We start from the raw sequence: 21466 nt of genomic DNA on the forward strand, positions 1-21466 counted from the left end.
ACAGACCATTTAAAAAGGCGGTATTCGCCAGTTTGGAAGGGAATCACTAGGTGAAGAAGAAAATCAGCCCAGGTGTGATTTGTTGATAATTTGGAGCAAGGGCCATATCTTATTCATCCTTGCAACCCCAGCACCCAGCACAACGTCTAACGCATAGTCAGTGCCCCGTAAATTTTTATGATGATTGATGAACGTTAGCTAATGCGTAATGATGACCATGTCTGCCACCAGGCTCCAATTCTCAAAAACCAGTGACTGTCCTTCTAAAATCTACTTCGCTGGGCAGAAGGAAAATCAAAATGATGCAAACAACTCTGATCTGAAATTCCAAGGGAATTTTTTCAACTTTTAACTTGTTTGGCTTGTAGCATTGTGACATTAATGAAAGCAATTCTATTCTTGGTGGGTAAGTTTCTAGACCACGTATAAAATTCTTGAACCCCAATGTAGAATTATAATAGTGTCCAACAGCAGCATAGAACCATATTCCCATTTTTATTATGTTTACTTGGCAAGATTTATTTGGAGTTCCAATCTGAGATATCAGAAAGAGATCTTCTTCTGCTGGAGTCCCAGTTTCAGATTCTGGAACTCCTTTTTAAACCTCTTTCAACTCTGTCTTACCTTCCATTACCTGTACCCGCCCACTCACCCTGATCTGCACCAGAACAGAATCCACTTCTCTTCTGAATCTCAGTGAATGGCAACACCATCTACCCAGGGACTCCAGTCTAACACTTTGGAATCATTCTTACTCCATAGTCCCCTCACTGCCACGACACACATCCACATCCACACACATACATCTTAACAGGCTCTCAGGCACCAGTGATTTCGCCTCAGCCACCACTTTAGTTCAGGACATTGTCTTTCTGAACTACTGCAGTGTTTCTGTGTTCCAGAAAGAAGAAAGCCATAAATGCTGTAAGTCTTCTGGCCATTTCTATGCATTTAAAATTACCTGAATCAGAGGTTCCTGGGTGGCTCAGTCTGTTGAGCTTCCAACTCCTGATCTCAGCTCAGGTCATGATGCCAGGGGTTTGTGAGACCGAGCCCCACATTGGGCTCTACGCTGGCAGTGCAGAGCCTGCTTGAGATTTTGTCTCCCTCTCTCTCTCTCTGTCTCTCCCCCTGTTTGTGCTCTCTCTCTGTCTCTCTCTCTCTCTCTCTCTCTCTCAAAAATAGAACAAATAAAAATTTATAATTACCTGAATTCATAGGTTAGGAAGTGTACTCAGGTAAGTACAACATTGAGGTAATAAATGAGACTGTAGAAGGAGATGAACTCTCCAAAAGGGGCAGACTTATTCTTCAGGACCTTGGAGAGAACCAGCAACACGGCAGATAAATAGATGGAGGCAAGACTGTAAACGAGGCCAAATGCTGGAAAGAACTCAAGCTAGATATTCCAGTCACAGATTTTCTTTCTGATTCTTGAAGCTTCGAATCATTTTTTTTCTGGGCTTTTGCACCAGATGTTTCCCCTGAGTGGAACCCTTTGCCCCTACATATTTGCATTGCCCTCTGCTCCTCACCATTCAGGTCTCAACTCAAATGACTCTGCAGTCAAGACTTTCTTCACTCATTCTTATCCTATGTCCTCATCTTACTTTCTATGTGAAACTATGCTACTTATTCCTGTGTTTACTTGACTGTTGTCTCCCTCACCTTCACAGAAAGTAAGCTCCCTGAAAGAACAGACCATGTCTATGTAATATCTCCAGTGCTTAAAACATATCTGACACCTTGAAAGCACTCTACAAATAGTTGACAAATGAGCAAATGAAATACAACAAGAAATGAGAGCGGGCAATTAGATTTGAAGTTGAGGAGATTGTTGAGGACCTTGACCTAAACAGTTTGAGCTAATGCCAGACACTTACCATTGAGATCTGAGATGCCACATGTAGATTTGTGTTAGCATGACCCATATAGAAACAGGCATCTAACACATTCATTGGGTGGCACGGCCAATGCTACATTTTCATTTGTAGACTCACCAATACATTCTGAACTAATAAAAGCAAGACAATCCCACATTTGGATCTCTGCAAATGCAGAAGGGAATAAGGAATGTTTCCCCATTCATTTCCTTTAGTAAGGGACTTTAATTTTTCTCAGTGACATCCAGTGGAGACTGGCTGGGCAAATCACTGGATGGGGTGTTTAACCACTCCACAGAGGTCAGTGAGCAAGAGCTAGTGCCCCTGAGCCCTCATTTACAGAATTATCAGGAAATGAGAGTGTCTTGTGGCCGGGGAGCTTGGATGCTGCCATCTCTGCTGATGGCACACCAGGGTGGTGGGGCCAAGGGTCTGCCCAGGAATTTGGTAAACAGGTTTTATTTGACCCACACAGTGGCATTTGAGTTTGAGGTCCCCCACTATGAAATGCAAGAATCAGATGGTTCTAGGTACTGGGGACATGAGAGTGATTAGGAAGATAAAGTATCTATATGGAATCAATGTGTCCATGTTTCCAAAAAAAGGAACAAATCTGTGATACATCGCTATGGGCGTGGATATTATGCACTATTTTGTGCAGCATCCCCTTGAAAGACGTGGTGAGATGTGTACATGTGTACCTGCATGCATACACGTGTTCACATAGGAGACACTCAATGCGTATTTACTGAATAAATTAGCGAGGGGCTTCAGAGCATTCATCAAATCCTAACCCCTAAAAAAATATATTACAAATTACTGCTGTACATTTTACAGCTTGTGAATCCACTGTGCTTTTTCTCTCTCTTATTTTCTCCCAGTTTTAGTCCAGAACTAAGAATAGAGATTTAACTAAAACCCATTAATTAATTATAAATAGACCTGATCGATCAATCATCAATTAGTCTGCTTGCACCCATTTCATGTGGTTTGATAGGGCCTTCACTGCATGAGTGAAGCCCAGATTTCTTAGTTTGGACATATGGGCTCTCCCCCTGGCTCTGCCACGAACTGGTTGTGGTTCTTTGAACAAGTCACTTGGCTCTCTGACCAAAGTTTGCTCATTTGTAAAATTATATGATCTCCAGGGCTCCTCTCTCCTTTACGGTCTCTGTTTCTGTGAAAAACAGACACATAAGAGGTAAGAAGCTGGAAACTCAGAGCAAACAGAGTCTAGCAAGGAAAGACCAAGAAGAGATTTTTTTTTTCTTCCCCAATAATTAAGGCAAGGAGGCCTCCACATGCCCGGGCAGCAATCCATGGAGGGACAGGAGTGGAACGTGAACTCATTAGCAGGATGTTGAGTAAAACTCAGAAAGGAAAAGCGAGTAATCGGGAGGGAGTCCAACTGGAGACTGAGAATTCTAAAGAAAGAATGAAAAAGTACTGCTAATTAGGTCATTTAGAAACTGAACAACTGAACATGATTCCTGCTGAAGCAATAGGAAAAAAGCCAGGGGATGCATAAGAGTAACAAGAATACATGTTAACAGACAAAAGCAGGACCCCCAAGTAACTCAGGACGATAAGTCACATGCAATCCAATAGATGCCAGGTAGAAAACAGCACCTGAATTGCAGCACAGTTTTTCAAAAATATACAGAGGAAGCACATAGTAAGTGCTCAGAAAATATTTGCTGAATTCAATTGTATTATTAAAGGTTCTGGTGTGGGTATCTGTGTGGCTCAGTTGGGTAAGAGTCCGACTTCCGCTCAGGTCATGATCTCATGATTTGTGAGTTCGAACCCCGCGTCGGGCTCTGTGCTGACAGCTCAGAGCCTGGAGCCTGTTTCAGATTCTGTGTCTCCTTCTTTCTCTGCCCCTCCCCTACTTGTGCGCATGTTCTCTCTCACTCTTTCAAAAATAAATATTAAAAGAAATTTTTAAAAAGTTCAGGTGTGCTTTGCTAGGTAAAAACTCTGGCATGAAGAAAATGAAAAATCTGAGAAATCTCAGAATCATTATTCCTCTTTAACAAAAGGATTCACTGCAAGTCTATTTTAATTAAGCAGAAAGCTTTTACCTTTAAAGTGTAAAATTAAAATATTTGTTTCTGAAGATTTTCCATTGACAAATAAGATAGAGCTCAGAATCGGTGTTTTACTTAATTTTGCATCCACTGTTCCCAACACAGTATCAGGCACAGAAGGTGGTGAAATAGCTTTCAGCGAGTAAACATGTGTGTTTTGTTTATCTGTTGCTACATAACAAACCTCCCTAATTTAATGGCTTCAAACAACAACTTTCTCATCTCTCACATCTCCCTAGGTTGACCAGGCTAGCTGGGAAGTTCTTGTGTTCTCACTTGGGTTCTCTCGTGTGCTTGCAGTCGGGTGGCAACTTGGCATGGGGTTATCTGGAGGCTCCTCTCCCTCTTGGGGTAGTCTCAAGCCTCTCCCTCTCCATGTGGACTCTCCGTGTGGTCTTTGAAGCAGGGCAGCCAGTGGCTCAGGGATTCCAAAAGTACAAAATCAGAAGCTACCAAGGCTCCTTAAGACTTGGGTCCAGAGCTGGCGCAGCATCCCTTCTGCCATAGTCCAGTGGTTAAAGCGGGTCATTGGTTAAAGCCCAGAGTCAGCAGTGAAGGAACCACAGAAGGATACGAACAGGAGGTGTAGCTCAGTGGGGCAGTTTTTGCAGACTAGTCACCCCAGCTTGCCCTCGCTCTGGGTCTGCAACTTCCAAGGAGGCAGGAAGCAGCCTTAGAGCCACATAGCTACAATCATGGGCCATCCTTATGAAAAAGGAAGAATGACTCAGAACCAGAGCCCCAAGGATGAAACCAGGAGCTGAGGAGAACCATTCCTAAAAAGCAAAACTGTGCCTTAATCAAGGAACATTCCCTGCCTCGAGTCAGAGAAATTGGGACAGGTGCCAGGCTGGATTTTTCAGGATTGCTGTAAATCAGGGACTGCTTGTGTCTCCTCCCTTTCTTTTTCTTTTTGAACAGGGGAATCAATTGTAGTTTTTCTATATCTTTCATTATTATATTATGGGTGGGGGTTGGGGGACAGATAACCTATCTTTGCTATTCTCTGTACCAGAAGAAGTGATAGGAACTCCCTGGGGGCAGTCCCATCCATACTGGCACCTGATTTAGTGGGCAACATCTTGGGCCTTAAACTGATGCCATGTTGAACTGGGATTTGTAGGGGCAAGTGTATTTTTCATCTACAAAGGACCTGAATCATTACAAGCCAGAGTATGGTAGCTAGTCTCCAGAGATGATTTCCCAACGATCCCCACCTCCCTGCATCACACCGTTGTGTAGACCCCTCCTTCACTGAAGGTGGGCTTCCCTAAGACTCGATTAACAGAATATGACAGAGCTGACACTGTACCAGGTAGGGCCTTAGTTTCACAGGTCTAGCAGCTTCCACTATTTCATTTTTTGAAACCTTGAACTTCCACATAAGAAGTCTGGTTCTCCTGTAAAGACCACATGGGGAGATGACATGAAGAGGTCAAGTGGAAAGGGAGAGGTAAGACCACTTAAGGAGGGAAGAGGCCCAGCTGTGCCAGCATCCCAGCCAAGTCTCCACCTAAGTACAGCTGCAAGAGAGAGCCCAAGAGAGACCAGCAAAAGAGCAACCTATAGAAATTTGAAAGGTAATAAAACGATTGTTTTAAGCCACTATGCTTTACAGTAGTTTATTAGCGTAGCTATAGACAACTAAAACAACATCAGTGGATGAATATGGGCAAAGTATACTCTCTGAGGAAGTTATATTTTCATGTGCTATCCATAAGTTTCTTTTCTCTATGTAAGAAATATTTGTTGAGCCCTGACATCTGTCAACACATCCTTCTTGTGCATGGAGCAAAATGGTGTCTCCTTTGTCTCGCTTACCTGCTCTCTCACCCCAAATCAAGCTTCAATTAAGATTTAGGAAAAAATATTTAGTTGGAAAGTGAAACGTTTAATTAAAAAAATTTTGGTGTGGGGCGCCTGGGTGGCTCAGTCGGTTAAGCGGCCGGCTTCGGCTCAGGTCATGATTTCACGGTCTGTGAGTTCAAGCCCCGTGTCGGGCTCTGTGCTGACAGCTCAGAGCCTGGAGCCTGTTTCGGATTCTGTGTCTCCCTCTCTCTGACCCTCCCCCGTTCATGCTCTGTCTCTCTCTGTCTCAAAATAAACGTTAAAAAAATTTTTTTAGTGTGTTTGACACTGGCTTGAGCATCCTCAGGTCTGAGGGGAGATGGTTTTGATGCATTCGCAACAGGAAACCATCGCGGATTCTAGGGGGACCAGTGACATGATGAAGTAATGTTTGGGAAGTTTCATTTGGCAGTGGAGTGCAGACAGGTTTCAGGGTGTGTGGGTGGAGCCATGAGGCATGGGCTCAGATTCAAGCTGACCTGTGTCCAAACCAGGGTAGATGGGAAAGGAGAGAATTTGATTACAGAACTTAGTGAACTATGGAAAATAAAAGAGAGCATGCCAAAGATTACTGAGATTGGGAGAATAATGATGCCATTAATAATAATAAAAATAATAATTAATGATAGAAAAGAAAAAAGAAAAAAAGAAGGAAGAATGTAGGACAATTGGAATAAGCATCGTTCATGTATGGGAAGAACAGATCCATCCCGATTTGGACTCATTTGGACAAGAGAACAACTGAACACAGCTGTTTTAGAGGCAGTTGATTGTTAAAAGGAAAAAAAAAAAAAGACGATGGGTGAAAAAGAGGAGGATTCAGGAGGTTCTGTGTTTGGCCCACTTGGAATTAGCATGGCTTTGCCCCCACCAGCCAGTGAACAGTGTGACCCAGGCCACAATTAATGTCTGGATCTGAGATCTGGAATTCTCAGGTCTTTTCCAGTTACTGCTTCCTAAGAAGATCCTAACACATCAAGGTGGACACAGGAACCCCATTGGAGAGTAGAGTGCTAGCAAGGAAGGCCTACCAAAGACCAATGCTCTGTGGAGGGGCCATTGACTAAGCTAGTGAATTTGAACCCAAGGCAAATAATTTTCCAACTTCCCCCCAAATTATTTAAAAAAAATTTTTTAACATTTATTTATTTTTGAGAAACAGAGAGAGGCAGAGCATGAGCATGCAAGGGGGAGAGAAAGAGATGGAGACACAGAATCTGAAGCAGGCTCCAGGCTCTGAGCTGTCAGCACAGAGCCCGACATGAAGCTCAGACTCACGAACCATGAGATCATGACCCAAGCTGAAGTCGGACCCTTAACCGACTGAGCCACCCAGGTGCCCCAAAATTATTTTCAAAGTAGTAGAACTTCATTACTTATTGTTAGGGACTGAATGCTATGTCACACCTCAAAATCATTTGTGGAAGCCCTAACCCCTATGTGATGGCATTAGGTTGTGGGGCTTTTGGGAGATGATTAGGTGAGGGCATGAAGGCAGAGCCCCCGTGATGGGTGCAGTAATCTTATATGAAAAGGAAGATACATCAGAGGTTCAATTCTCTGCCATGTGATAAGGTAGCAAGAAGGTAGCCATCAGCAAGCCAGGAAAGAGCCCTTACCAAGAGCCAAATGGTCATCACCTTCACCTTGGGTTTGTAGCCTCCAGAACCGTGAGAAATAAATGTCTATTGTTCAAGCCTCCCACTCTCCGATACTTTAATATAGCAGCCCAAGCTGGCTAAGACATTTGCCCTTTAAATAGATACAGTAACCTGCATGGAAATGAACTTGGTGAACTCCTAGTAAGCTCGTAGTTGTTCAGCATGGTTCAAGCTCCCTTGGGAAGCAGCTTGTATCTCCAATGTCTGTGGCACTAGATATTCCTACATTAAAGCCATAAAGTAAAAATAAACAATGTTTATGAAGATGACGAAACAGAACTGGAGTTACTTCTGTTCTGTCACCCCATGTGATCACTTGTAGCTTTTATGTGTGGTTAAAAGTTTTAGACAGTGAAACACAGTGGCTGGAGAGATCATTTGAAAATGTGCTTAAATGGATCTGAAATCCAGATGCCTCTATAATGTATGCTCAAAACCACAATGTGTGGTTGGGACCTTGTGCATTAGGACTCCATTGTAGCCGTGGAGATCATTAAGTCTTAATGGTAATGCCATGATTGTTTTGCACTCAGATAACAATTGTTGTTTAGGAAGGAGAATGTTATTATTATTGCTGGCATATGATGATAATAAAAAGCAAGCCCACTTCCATTCTTTTTGTAATTAAAAAAATTCTCCACAGGGGCGCCTGAGTGGCTCAGTCGGTTACACATCCGACGTCAGCTCCGGTCATGATCTCGCGGTTTGTGGATTCAAGCCCATGTTGGGCTCTGTGCTGACAGCTCAGGCCTGGAGCCTGATTCGGATTCTGTGTCTCCTTCTCTCTATGCCCCTCCCCCACTTGTGCTCTGTCTCTCTCTCTGAAAATAAATAAGCACTAAAAAAGAATTTTTTTTTAAGTTCTCGACGGAAAATGCATCAACTTATTACCTACACCAAGGGTGGAACCATTCTCACTGCTCTGTCATTGGCATGCCAAACAGAGCCTGATTCTGAAAAACAATAACCTAGGGAGGTAGCACTAAACCTCCTCAAGTCCCCAGTATGAATGGCCACAGACAGAATGAAGAGACACATATTGGAGCACAGACCTTCTCCACAGGTTGCACAGCCCACATGGGACTCTCTGACTATCAGAGAAGTCAAACAACTTGCCCAAATACCTAGTTACTGAGTTGCTACATGAGACAGACTTGGGGAACTCACCAATACCTGTCTTTTCTCTTTGGCACACTGCTGCATCACGATCCCAGCCCCCTTGCAGCTAGGTGGGGCCATGTGACTAGTTCCAGCCAAGGGAATAAGGGGGGAAATAGTTTGTGCCGTTTCCAGCCCTGGCCCTTAAACAAGTCCTACTACCTACCCCATGCTCTTTCTCTTTGCTTGTCTCCTGGCTGGATACCAAGGATCCAGTGGAGGGCTCAGAGGAGGTGCTAGATGGAAGGAGCCCAGGTCCTATTCTACGTGGATATACGCCAGCGTGATCAAGCACAAGCTAGCCTGCCAGGGGACGAGATGCCACACGGAGGAGAGACAAGCCATCTCAGCTGAGCGTCTTTGACTGGCCAGCCCCAATCAGCTCTGCAGATTCTCACAGATGTATGAGACACCTGATATACAAATATATAAATGAGCGGCAGCATGGGGGAGAAATGCACCTTTATGATGTGAAGCAACCGAGATTGTGATGTTATTATGGCTGTTACTCCACACAGACACAGTGCTGTAATTTGAATCAAGGCCAGTTTGACTCCAAGCCTGTGGTCCCAAAGGGCACAGAAGCATGACTGATAACAGATCCTACATCCTACTCCAGATTGCCCAAATTACACCTGGCTGGATAGGAAGCTGTCCCTAAAACCCCATCACACACGATGTCATCAGTAGTACTAGACTCCAGGAAAAATAGCTGTGGAGCTTTTGCTACAAAACAAACCACTTCAAAACCAAGTGGCTTACAACAACAATGAAAAGAAAAAGGCAAAGAAAACATTATTTTAGCTCACGGTTTGGAGAGTCTGCAGTTTGGGCCTCCCACAACTGAGTGGTTCTTCCAGCCCGGACCAGACGCTGCTAATATCAGCTGGGCATTCATACAGCTGTGCTCAGCTGTAGAGCCGCCTGGGAGCCGGCTAATCCATGATGGCTTGGCTGCAATGGCTTACCTCTGCTCCGCACGATGTCTCTTCTCCAGCAGGCTAACCTGAGCTTGATGGTTTGGTGGCAGCAGCAGAGGTTAAAAGAGCAGCAAGAGGAGAAACCTCAGTGCGCAGGCACTTTTCAAAGTGCTCCCTTTAGCCAAATTAAGACACGTGGCTATGCCAACAGTGGGGTGGGAGGGCACTACCAAATGCTTGGATACAGGAAGTAGGAGCAAGTGTGGTCATCACCACAATCAGTCTACCCCAATATCCAAAGATCACTGTTTGGAGACCTGAGCACACAAAAAAAGGTGTGCTGTTGACTTTCCAGCTCTGACCTCCAAACCCCCAGCAATCCAATAGCAATACAATCTGTGGGGCAACAGCATCGGTTGGCTTTTTTTGGAGTTTATTGGAAACCAAGCTTGGGAGGAAATGACCGATTCATTGTTCCTGTGGCTGGTTTGGCAGAACTCTGGAGGCAGAGAGTCGTCTCCATCTGACAGAAGGATGGTTCCGCTGGGTGTGAGAAATCTTCTTCCTGTAAAAAGTGAGTCATGATAAGAATAGAGTGCCAGACCTCCCTCGTACTCGTCAGTGGCAAGGAGAATGTGACCAAATCCCTGATGAGTGCACTCCCTTTCCTGAGAAGGAAGGGCTGAAAGAGAGTCTAGAAGGAGAAAGAAGAGTGCTCCTGGAGCAGCCGCCCAGTCTGCTCTCTGCAAACGTTTCCTTTGTCTTGATTTCTATGTTCAAAATCTTCTCCTTGTGGCTTGCTGTTGTTTCTATAAAAATGTCTTTTACTTGGCAACATCCTAGCCAAGAGAGGCAAAATATCTAACAAGAAAAAACACAGCTTGTCTGTCATCTCAGTGACTTAAGGCCGGAACAATAACTTGTTATTGAGTTATGGGTTGCATTGTGTCCCCTCAAAATTCATATGTTAAAATTCTAACTCTCCAGGACCACAGAAGGTGACCTATTTGCAGATCACGTCATTGCAGATGTAATTAGTTGAGATGGGGTCTGCACAGAGAAAGAACGGACTTGTGATGACAAAGCAGAGGTCGTGGTGAATCAGCGGAAGCTAAGGAACCCTAAAGATTGCCATCCAGCCATGGAAACTAAGAGCAAGGCATGGAACAGCCTCAGAGGGAACCAACTCCACCAACACCTTGATCTCAGACTTCTGGTCTCCAGAACTAAGATGATACATCTGTGTTGTTTAAGACCCTCAGGCTGTGGTACTTTGTGTTACTGTAGCCCTAGCAAACAATACTGGAGGAGCAATGTTAGAAATAAGCCCCACCGACCCAATCAAAGGAGGGAAACAGTGAAGTGAGGCTTTAATCAATCTTCTTGCAAGAGCTGGTGTCTGATAAACAGGCACACTAGGGGCAGTTACAGCAGACAGTTTATCTCCTAGCGTGCAAGTCCCTCCCCTGGTTCCTCATTGGCTGAGTACTACAGAGGCAAGTCCCTCCCCTGGTTCCTCATTGGCTGAGCACTACAGAGGTTGCAGCCTGAGGTGGAAGTCCCCTATGCCCACATAAGGCAAAAAGTAGTCTGATTGGAATAAATGTACATTTTCTGAGGTGACCCAGAGACTTTCAGTCCCTCCTCCCTTTGTTCTTTGGCGCATGCTCATTGCAAAGCCTGGGGGAACAAGCCCAGAAAACGGAGGGGGGGAGGGGGTAGGGGGTTGGGGGTTGGGGGGGTGGAGAAGAAACCAGGAAGTGAAGTGTCTAAGGGTTTGGGATACCTCTGTGGGGGTGAAGGTTGTACATATTTCCAATAGGTTGTAAACTTACTGTTACCAGACAGCACAGCTTTTATTTGGTATTTCTGTAAAATGAGTCAGCTCCCTTACTTCTCACAGCAACTCCCTATATCATGGGCCATTTCCACTCATTTTCTCTTCCACTCCTTGACCCCAAGAGTGTTGGCCCCCGGTTGCAAATGAGAACACTGAGGCTGAGTTAGCATGGTCAGAAGCCAGGCTCAAGCCCAGGTGGCCTGAACCCATCTGTGCATTTTCCTTTACACAATGTTGCTGCCTCTTGGTTGCTGACAAAGGCTGACGGCAAGGCAAAGGTTGGGGCAGCAATTCTAAAGGCAGCTACACCCACCCCCATTGTGCAACAGAATGGTTTAGGAAAGAATTTGTTCTTAATTGATTCTTTATAAACTCAATGATGTTTTAAGTGTTCCAGGAGTTCCCTATTAAAAGGAGGCCCTGTGGGAACCCTTTTGTGTAACAAAGGGTCTTTCTGGGTTGTGAATGATAACCTTACCTCCCTCTAAATTCATTTGCTTTGCAAGTGTAATTTGTTCTCATAGGAGAGGTTTTTGAGAAAGCGGGCTTGCCTTCAGCCCTACACCTCTGCCTTGGCTGGCGGGGGCTCGGTAAATGCTCGCACTTGCCATTGTGGTTGATGGCACTGAAGGACGCCCACAGTTGCACTGCCTTTTAAATACACGTGGTGTCTGGAATGATTTCCTCCCATTTCAAGCCATTTTCAGCATCCTCAACTTAAAATCACTGCTTGGGTAGAAAAAGGGGAAACATCATTTTGCTAAATGCCAACATTAGCTATTAATTACTGCCTACCTATTAGTGAGCTTTGTGTTAATTACTATTCCGAATACCTAGGTACTTGTAAATTAGCAGGTGCTTCACTTACTTTCCTCGGTCTGTCTTTAGGCTGCCTGTACGAAGGATTCCCCTTGGGAGATGCATATAGCCCGCTGGAGAGGCAATGGCGGTGGCCGGAGTCGCTAGAATCTTACGACTCGAATAACAACCTCTATTTGAGAATACGGGTTGCCAATGTTTTAGATAATTTTCAATGTTCTTTCCTGCAATAGCTTTATTTTAGTTAGTTAGTTCACAAGCTCAGACTGAGTAGCTACTAAGTGCCAGGCACTGTCCTTGGCCCTGAAGATGCAGAGATGAACAGAGGACTCCAGCCCTACCCGTCACTCCTCACCATTTAGTGGAGGATACACATGTAAGTCAATAACCACAGCAATGTGGTAAGTGCTGTATCAGAAGGCTGGAGAAGGCAATTGGGGAGCGCAAAAAAGAAGCGCTACACTTTGCTGGAAATGGCAAAAAACCATTTCCCAAAGTTGGTGGCATTCTCACTAAATCTGAAGGATGAGTAGGAGTATGACAAATGCATATGTGACAAAGGACATTTCAAGAAGAGAGAGTAGTGCATGGAAGATGCAGTTATGAGCACCTGGTGTTTGAGAGACTGGTGGGTGGCTAGACATAGGAGGTGACGAGAGAGTAGCAGAAAGTGAGTTTAAAACCAGTTTCTGGGGGCAAGATCACAAGAGAGCTTGGCATTAGTCGACCAGTCATAGGGAGCCATTGAGGGGTTTTACCCTAGAGAGGAGGATTGACTTGATTCAATGTGGTCTGAAAAGGTGAAGGGGCTGGAGGCAGGGAACTGAACGGGGAGACAATAATAGTGGATGAAGATCCAAGCTGGGAAGCAAGCGGTGGAGACGGAGAGAGGCACAGTGATTTTAAGCAATAACAGCAAGGTCAGATTCTAAAAGTTTGTCACTGGGAGATGAGACAGAGGAAGGGTCTGGGACAACCACACATCTCCAGCTTGTACATCCAGCTATACTAACCCAAAGTGGGTGATGCGGGCAGAAGGGCTTCGTTCCCAGTATTGTTTGTTTTAAAAAAAAAAAAGAGGGGCGCCTGGGTGCTCAGTCGGCTGAGCATCCGACTTCAGCTCAGGTCATGATCTCACGGTTCATGGGTTCCAGCCCCTCGTTGGACTCTGTGGTGATGCCTTGGTGGCTGGAGCCTGCTTTGGATTCTGTGTCTCCCTCTTTCTGCCCCTCCCCTGCTTGCACTCTGTGTGTCTCTCTCTCAATATTTTAATGTTTAAATAACATTAAAAAATATTCAAAATAAATTAATTAATTAAATAATTTTTAAAAAGAGAAAGAAAGAAAGAAAGAAAGAAAGAAAGAAGAAAGAAAGAAAGAAACCAGCCCAGAATGGCGTCATTTGCCCCAACAGAAGCAAACCAAGACTTAATTACAGTTTTGACCTCCCCAGGGATGTGACCTTTTAAAAGTTAATCAGAAAATTTCTGATTAGCCCTAGTGAGGTAACCTGCATGAAAAATAAAATAAAAATCTTGCTGCTGTGGTGTCAACCAAACTTCAATTAAAAAAATATTTTTAATTGTATTTTTATCCATAGCCAAAAAAAAAAAAAAAAAGAAAAGAAAAGAAGAAGAAAGAAAGAAAAAAGAAATTCTGATGTTTCCTTACCTCCAAAAAGAAGATGTCAGGGCCTGAAACAATCCTTCTCCTCTCTCTCTCTCTCTCTCTCTCTCTTTAGCTGATAACTTCCTGCCCCACCCTCCTGCCTGTAAAGACCTTCTATTTTGTACACCTGCTCAGAGCATCTTTCTACTTGCTGGATGGGGACGCTGCCCAATTCATGAATTGCTTAATAAAGCCAATTAGATCTTCTAATTTACTCAGCTGAATTTCGTTTTTAACAGTATCTTTGGGGTGCAGACACTGCAAGGAAGCTTCCAGAGGTGAGATTTGTGCTCACTCCTCAAGGGTAGTTTAGGACCTGCTCGCGCACTCTGCCCCCAGCTACTGTTAGGACCGTGTAGTCCCTGAGCGACAGAACAGGTGAGTCCCTGTTTGATCATTCTCGTGAGCAGGAAATTGCTTGGCTCTAGGTTTTTCAGCCAGGGTCCCAGGGACACACAACAGAAACCCCCCCTTCGGACTGCCGTAAGTATGAAAAGAACTTATTAAAGATACTGAGGCAGCTCAGAAAAAATCTCCAGGAGGGCTGGAAGGGCAGGTCTGGTGGCCCCACGACTGAAGTCAACACGAGGACCACACTGTGGATGGCTTTCTGAGGAGATCTCACGGGGCGGGGGGGGGGTGGGTGGGGCCGCGACAGCACACAGTTCACACCCTTGACCTTGGGCGCTGGCAGCCCCGAGCTCTGCTGCCCCCGGAGCCAAGTGCCCCCATAGCCTCCCTCATCAGAAAGCAGTTTCCAGCGCCGGCTTCCTCAGTCCCCTGTTTTCCTAACGGAAGTCTCCGGGCAGGGTATCTGAATCGTCAGAACTTGCATCTATGAACGAACCCGGCCGCAAGGCAGTCTGGGAAAGCCAGGCCAGGCTCTTCCCTTGGGGAGGGGCGGCTTGTGTTTGCAGAAATACCCCAAACGTAAGAGGGATTTTAAAACATGTGAGTAGGAAGCAGACAAACATTAGCTCCAGAGGGCTACCGTTGGAAGAAGAAGCTGGAATTAAGTGATCTCCTTCCTCCTGGGGCTTGTGAATCACTGCCTTTGGTAGACTTCTACTTTGTACTATAGTTTTCTTCTCCCCCACCCCCCCCCCCCCGGCTGGAAAACTCCCTGTGGCACGTGAGGGTCATTTTCCGTTTGTGTGACGCGTTGTGTGGTGCCGCGAAACCCAGGATGGGCTCACAAATGTGTCTGTGTCCAGCCCATAACAACAATAGAACTCTCTGTGCTTCCTCATTTGGTGAGTACGTCTAGGCACCTAGTGTGTGTCCTGAACGTGTTGTACACCCCAGCTGCTTTAGCAGACGTACTGGACACACGTATGCTCACGCCCTGTAGTCACAGGGCCTTCTATGCAAAGTGCACAGAGATGACATCTGACGTTTGTCATCACTGTGGTAACCTGTCATCCTTATGGGAACAATCGCAGTTTGTCCTGGAAAGAGGCCTTCATTCGTCATTCCGGGAGGTAAGAGCCTTCTTGGGCAGGGCCACCCTGGCTGTACCTACTTGACATTGGTTTCTATGGACACGGCCTCAAAAAAAAAAAAAAATGAAACCAGAAGGAAAAAAGTACTGAGTTCCAAGGAGACGTAAGAAAAGGACCTTCTAGGCCATTTAGTCTTTGAAATGAGGATTCTAAGCCTGCGGGAGAGGCTTAACCTACTGATAACTCTGTTTCAATCTGTCTTTTCCAAGAGGAACGCTCAGGGACACTCACCCATCCAAGCTGCCAGTTCCCCTGCAGCCCAGGGGGCTGCCCGACTCATTCCTTACCCCAGCAGGGCGCTCCACCCAGGAGAGCTGTATTACGGGAAGGAGAGAAAGTCATTTATCACAACTCTGCCACAGAGTTAGTCATGATCCCAAGGGGCAGAAGTGAGGCCCTGGGCGGATGGCTTCACTTCTCAGTCTTGAGTTTCAGTGTTGTGGTGTTAGGAGGCCCCATGGGGTTATGGCCTGTTTCCCTGGAAACACAGGCAGAATGGTCTTCAAGAAAGCCAGGCAAATCCACTGTGACCAGGGGCCCGGGCCCGACACTGCCTGCTGCCTTCAGCAACTTCCAGCTGAATTAGGGCAAGTGAGTTCACTAGAATCAGGTGAGTCAATGCGCCAGCCCCCAGCGATAATGGGGGCCTTCTGTATCTTGCTCCAGTAGAGCTTTAAGGAGAGGGGCGCCTGCGTGCTCATTCAGCTAAGCGTCCAACTTCGGCTCAGGTCCATGATCTCACGGTCCGTGAGTTTGAGCCCTGCGTCGGGCTCTGGCTGAGGGCTCAGAAGCCCGGAGCCTGCTATCGATTCTGTGTCTCCCTCTCCTCTCCGCCCCTCCCCTGTTCATGCTCTGTCTCTGTCTCAAAAATAAATAAATGTCAAAAAAAATTAAAAAAAAAAAAAGGGTAGAGAGTGGACTTCTGATCTGAGGCAGAGTGGAACCAATTATGCAGACTTTCAGCATATTGAGATTGGTCCCTTGCTCCTTATCACACTGCAGGTGTCCACGTGCCAGGTTTTCATGACCATAGTGCCAATCTTTGGGATCTGAGTCTTCTTCAAAGCCAAGTCTTTTTTTTTTTTTTTTTTTAATTTTTTTTTTCAACGTTTATTTAGTTTTGGGACAGAGAGAGACAGAGCATGACGGGGGAGGGGCAGAGAGAGAGGGAGACACAGAATCGGAAACAGGCTCCAGGCTCTGAGCAGTCAGCACAGAGCCCGACGCGGGGCTCAAACTCACGGACCGCGAGATCGGGACCTGGCTGAAGTCGGACGCTTAAACCGACTGCGCCACCCAGGCGCCCCCAAAGCCAAGTCTTTAAGCAATCTCATTTTAAGTTAGTTATATCTACTTTCACTTCCAAATAAGATGAAATAAACAGCTAAAAAAAACCTGGATTAAGTGTATGGAATGACAGGTTCGGACATTGGACACAGGCAGTAAAGGACAGGTTTCCCTGGGAAAGAAGGAACAAACAAAAGAAGCCTATGGGGTCCCAAGATTCATGTCTGAGTTTCCAGAACACAGAACAGAGAGAGGAGACCCAGGCAAAGAGTCTTCCTGAGTTGGGAGGTGGAAGTTGGGAGTCTGGGGAACCCAAGGCCCTAGAGTTCACGTGCACCCTAGCAAAGCATTAGTGAAAACAGACCTGCACAGACAGAAAACTGCAGAGATCTGCAGAAGGTTCCTTTGGAATATTCGGTGAATACTGATTAGTGCTACATGTGAGGAAACTATCTGAGGCAGAATAAAGACCCACCAGAAAAGACCAGGAGAAATGATTCCCAAGCTCACACAGAGCTGGGAGTCAGTGCAACAATTAGAGTGGAGAAACCTGAAATATTTGAGGTATCAGAAATCGTATTCAAAAGAGAATTGCCAGGTTACCTCCAAACAAAAAGATTGGCTGGTATCGCTCAGCAAAGTTCAAAGCAGCCTCAAAGGACCACATTGTTTTGTTTGGTTTTCTTAACTGCATCCCAAACAACGCACAAAAGCCTGTAAGGGAGTACCAAAAATTCAGCACCCAAAAGCATAAAATGCAAAGTGCTTAGCATCCAATGAAAAGTTATTAAACATGCAAATAAGAAAATACGTATGATCTTTCATGAGGAAAAAAAAATCAACCAATAGAAACAGTCCACAAATGGTACAGATGAAGAATCATTAAGGAAAGACATTGTAAATATACTGTATATACTCAAGAAGATAGTGGAAAATGGGGCACTGGGTGGCTCAGTTGGTTAAGCAGCTGACTTCGGCTCAGGTAATGATCTCACGGTTGTGGGTTCGAGCCCCGCATCAGCTCTGTGTGGACAGCTCGAGCCTGGAGCTGCTTCGGATTCTGTGTCTCCCTCTCTCTGCCCCTCCCCCACTTGTGCTCGTCTCTCTCTCGCTCTCGAAAATAAATAAAATGTAAGAAAAAAAAGAAGATAGTGGAAATCATAAGCATCATAAAGAGAGATGTGAAGATATTTTTAAAAGATCCAAATTGAACTTTTTACGGATGGGAAAAACATCTAAGATGGAAAAATACAATGGAAGGGATTAAGCATTAAGAGCAGATGAGACACAGTAGAAGATAAGATTAGTGAGTAGCAATAGCAATACTCCTAGAAATATTCAAAATAAACTGTATGGTGAAAAACATTAGAAAAAGTGCACAAAATATGAATAACTTCAAGCAGCCTAACATATATGTAATTGGTGGCCCTAAAAGAGAGGAAAAGGAAAGAGGAAAAGGATGTAGAGAAAATATTTGGGAGGAAGTAGCAAAGAGATCTTTTTCCATATTTGGTGAAAACTATAGACACAGACCCAAGAAATTCAAAAAGAGCAAACATTATCAAAAAGTATACCAAGGTATATCATAATCAGATTGCTTAAAACCCGTGATAAAACAAAAATCTTAAAAACAGATTTTTGGGGTGCCTGGGTGGCTCGGTTCCTCTCAGAGGAACAAAGATAATAACAAGAATATGTCTTTGGAAACAACACAAACCAGAAGAAAGTAGAGCAACATCTTTAAAGTACTGAAAGAAAAATACCCATCAACCTAGAACTCCCTATTTGTAGATTAAACAACACACCTATAAGTAACCATGGGTCAAAGAAGAAATCGCGAGGGACAATATAAAAGTATTTGAATGGAAATAAGACAAATCCCAACATATCAAAGTTTATGAGATACAGTGAAAACGACTAAGAGAAAAATGGATAGCATTAAACACATGTTAGAAAAGAAGAAAGGCCTCAAAATCAATAACCTTAAGAAATTAGAAACAATTAAATAAACCTCATGTAAGAAGAAAGGAAATCATTATAACAGTCTAAATCAATAAATTTAAAAAGATAACAGTAGACAAAATCAAGGAACCAAAAGCATTCTTTAGAATGTCATAAAATTATAAACCTCTACACACATTGATCATGAATTAAAAAAAAGAGAAGCCCAAATGACCAATTCAGAATGAAAGAGTAGATATCACAACAGATCCTATAGAATTAAAAAAAAATTAGAGGCAAACCAGGAACGACTATTAACTACAGAGACCAAAGTGGGGGTTGCTGGAGGGGAGGGGGCAGGGTGATGGGTTAAGGAGGGCACTTGTGATGAGCACTGGGTGTTGTATGGAAGTGATGAATTACTAAATCGTACACCTGAAACTAATATTACAGTGTATGTTCACTAACTGGAATTTAAATAAAAGCTTGAGAAAAAAAGATAACAAGGAGTACTATAAACGACTTTGTGCCAACAAATTCAGCAACTTAGATGACATGTTGCAAATTTCTTAAAACGCATAATCTACCAAAGCTCTACCAAAGAGTAGATAACCTGAACTGTCTTAAAGCTACGAAAGATGGATTTTGTAACCAAAAATCTTTCCACGAAGAAACTCCAGGCCCCGAAAACTTCTCTGGAAAATTCTACCAAACATTTAAGGAAGAAATAATACCAATTCTACACAAACTCTTCCAAAAAATTAAAGAAGAGTATGGTAAGCAGAATAATGGTTTCCACAGATGCCCATGTCCCAATCCCTGAAACCATTAGATGTGTCACCTCACATGGCAAAAGGAACTTTGTAGATGTGACAAAACTGCGAATCTTGAGATGGAGAGATTACCCTGCATTATCCTAGTGGGCCCAATGTAATCACAAGAGTCTTTGCAAGTGAAAGAGAGAGGCAGGAGAGTTGAAATAAGGGATTGAAAGATGCTATACTGATGGCTTTGAAGAAGGAAGGCGGGGCTGTGAGCCAAAGAATGCAGCATAAAAGGCAAGGAAACTGACTCTCCCTAGAGCCCCCAGAAGGAAGTCAGCCCTGCCAACATGTTGATTTTAGCCCAGTAAGATTCACTGTAGACTTCTGACCTCCAGAATTGAAAGATTCACAAATTTTCCTTGTTTTAAGCCAATAAAACTGTGCTTATTAGTTCAGCAGCAATAGAAAAAGTCGTACAGAGAATGCTTCCAATGCATCCTATGAAGCCCGTGTTATCTTGATATCAAAACTAGACAATGCCATTACAGTAAACCACAGAGTATCAGCACTAGACGTCCTTAGCAAAGTTAAGCAAATCTACTCTAACAACATATAAAGAAGATAAGTCCTCATGACCAGATACGGCTTAACCCAGGAAAGCTATTACGGTTCGATGTTCCATTGCTTTTCCAACCTGCTCCCAATCCCTTTGATAGACTTGGTCTCCAGCATCCCATCCTATGTCATCTTCCACCCCATTTCACTCTTCACTCAGAATTTGTCTGCATCGGACTTCTCTCCATTTCCTAAATATATAAAGTACCTCCATGTGCTCATGCCTTGCTCATGCCATTCCTCTGTGAACACTGTCTTCTCTAGCCTTCTTCCTGGGACACTTATTCACCCTTCACATCCTAGAGCAGATCTCTGCTTGTGCTCTGAGAAACCTTTCCCTCCAGCCTCAGCTCTTCTTCCCCATCTCCCTATCTCTCTCTGCAGCATTCCAATGGGACCTGTCTTACAGGATTTCACCTTCTCTTATAATTCTTACTTTCCTCCCAGACTATGAGTTCCATCAGGGCAAGAAATGGTGTCCAATTCTTCTTTGAATCTTCAATGCCTAGCACAGCGCCTGCCATGTGGGAGACCCTTCATAAATTACTGATCAATTGGCACTTTAATAGAGAGTAGTTGATAGTCACTTGAGATACAGTCTAGTGTTCTGCGGGACAGAGGGAACTAATCTACAAGGAAGAAATGAGCCTCAGAGATTGGAAGCGGTCCAAAAAGAAACACATCATCTTTCCACTCAAAATTACATCATCTAATTGGCATGCTGAAGCATTTACACATACGATATTCTTTTTGAGGGCAATAAGGAGATGGGATTAATCCTACTTTTCCATGAGGAACTGACGCTGAGGAGAAATAATAGTTACCCAACATTATGGTGTGAGACAGTGGCAGAGCAGTGAGATCCACTCCCAGGTGCTCACGATACCCCATATGCCACAGTTGCCCACCCCTGCCTGAAGGAAGTGAAAATCATTGGGTCTTTGTGCTGACTGCAGGCATCTCATCTGGAGTTCTGAACTGCCTGCCCTCCGGATAACTTCCACTGCAGGCTAAGGTTTCCCCAGCCTAGTAGCAACCCTGGCTGCCCCTTGACCTCTAGACCTTCTAGGCATTGCCCTCACCTCTACCAAAGCACTCAGTCAGAACACTAACAAAAATGGGAAAGAGAATATGTTTGAGTTGAAAATAGGGATGCCTACGTAGCTCGGTCGGTTAAGTGTCCACTCTTGATTTTGACTCAGGTCATGATCTCACAGTTCATGGGATCGAGCCCTGCATTGGGCTTGGTCTGCTTAGGACTCTAGCTCTCTCCCTCTCTCTCTGCTCTGCCCCCCCGGTAACCCCGTCCCCTCTCTCCCTCTTTCTCTCTCTCAAATAAATGAATAAACTAAAAAAAAAAAAAAAAAAAGAAAAAGAAATGAACGTAAGTAGGTACAGCCAATAGCCCAGTGAGCTTCTCCCATTTTACATCTTAGGAATCACCTAATAACCCAGACACAGTCCACTGGCT

This window comes from Lynx canadensis, chromosome F1 (assembly GCF_007474595.2).
Source record: "Lynx canadensis isolate LIC74 chromosome F1, mLynCan4.pri.v2, whole genome shotgun sequence".
Taxonomy (NCBI): Eukaryota; Metazoa; Chordata; class Mammalia; order Carnivora; family Felidae; genus Lynx; species Lynx canadensis.